Consider the following 1892-nt stretch of genomic DNA (forward strand, 5'->3'; position numbering starts at 1 on the left):
ACTTCATCCCCAGCAGGTGTCCCCAGACCCTCTCTCCCCCCTCCCTTCAGCCCCAGCAGGTGTCCCCGGACCCTCTCCCCCACCCTTCAGCCCCAGCAGGTGTCCCTGGACCCTCTCTCCCCGCTTCATCCCCAGCAGGTGTCCCTGGACCCTCTCTCCCTCCTTCATCCCCAGCAAGTGTCCCCGGACCTTCTCCCTGCCCTTCATTCCCAGCTTCCCTGGAAGCTGCTAAGTGCTCACTGTGGTTCCAGCTTTTGCCTTGCGGTCCCTCCTGGGGACCCAGCCCCTGCAGGGGAGCTGGCCTCCGGGCTCTGCTAACATCTGCTCTCTGTTAGCCCTCCCACCCCGGGGGAGGCTACTCCTGCTTTAGCCAATCTTTGGGTTGCCTCATGGTTTGGCTTTCTATCTCTTCTAACATCTTTGTAACCAGGTTTCCGTATTAAATGCTGTCTGATGAACTGGCTGGAAGGGTCCTTATTTTTCTGGCCACATAGAGCTGCAGTAGCCAGTGAGCGAATTAAAAAGAAAGGAGAAAGACTGACAGCTATTAGCAGAGGAGAAGAACACGACATGTGGATGTGTTTTGGCGGTGGGGGAAATAGAAGAAATGCACAGGCCAGCGTACGGCCCAGCAGCGAGTTCCCAGGAAGCTCTTGGTGCAACGCAGGTTGGCTCTCAGCAGTGTCCTGTCTCTCCCGAGTGAAGCCTTGGGTGGAAAGGCTGGTCCAGGCTTCCTCCTGCTTCTGCTCTGGGGTCTGTCGTCCCCTCACCCCCTCCTTGCCTCTCTGCAGTCTGTGCCTCGGAGCGCACGCCCTCCGATCCTGGTGGGGTCTTGTTCCCCTGGTGGTGAGTCAGCCTGAGACCAAGGTACCAATTGCAGAAACTCTCCAGTTTCTGATTGCGAATTTCAGAATTTTAGGATTTTTGGCGACCGTGTTTCCATTGCTTTCATTACTTGTGGATGACGTTGCCTTCCATAGAAAGCTGTGCGGTTGTCGGAGGGGGAGTCTCAGTGATGATGTAGCCTGATGCAGGGTGAGGAGGGGGAGAGGAAGCCATGGGACGGGGTGGGGAAGGGCTGAGGCGCTGACCCCCTGGCCCAGGGCGCGGTGGGAGCCTGCACCCCGTGCACACCCGTGCAGGCTTGTCCCACACTGCGCGTCACCGTTGCTGGTGCTGTCCCTGCACTGAGGGTGCTACTTCAGGTCTTGAGCAGAAGAGGAAGGGACTGAGGTGCCCAGAGACACCTCAGAACACCCTGGGACATGGTGACACAGGCCGGAAAGTCCTCCTGGTGAGATTGACAGCCTGTTTATGAGCCCTTGGGCGTGAATGTGTTTGCGGGGCCTGGGTATTTCTGCCGTGGGGGCTCCCTGGCATTTACCACCGGGCGCCCTTTATCAGAAGGTTTCAAATGCTGTCTGTCCCCCCTCCCCTGCCCTGCCCTCTACCCTGAGCGCTGACATTATTTTAGGGTTCCAGCCCTAAAGAGAAAATGCTTTAATTTAGAGATGAATTTCCAGACCCCAAGATTGTTGCTTTTATAGCACAAGTATTGCTTTTGGGGGTGGCTGGCAAGTAATATTGTCAGAATTATTCTGAGACCAGAAACGAAGGTCAATTCAGTGAACCTCATTATGGAGAGCTCACTAATTATGCAGCGTCGCGCTTTCCTGAGCTGCCCCCCTGACAAAGGTAATAATGATTTTGAAGCTACAGACAAAGGCAGCATCCCACGTGCGTGAGAAAACATCCGTCCTTTTCCTCGCAGCCGTACCTAGCTAGACGCATGCGCAGCCTCCAGGCGCGTGATGCCAGACCGGCGCACTCCCTTGGCCACTTTCTCCTTTTCTCATGTTTGCACATACTCATCGCTACTTCCTGTCTCTCGT

Source organism: Suricata suricatta, chromosome 6, assembly GCF_006229205.1.
Source record: "Suricata suricatta isolate VVHF042 chromosome 6, meerkat_22Aug2017_6uvM2_HiC, whole genome shotgun sequence".
NCBI classification, from domain to species: domain Eukaryota; kingdom Metazoa; phylum Chordata; class Mammalia; order Carnivora; family Herpestidae; genus Suricata; species Suricata suricatta.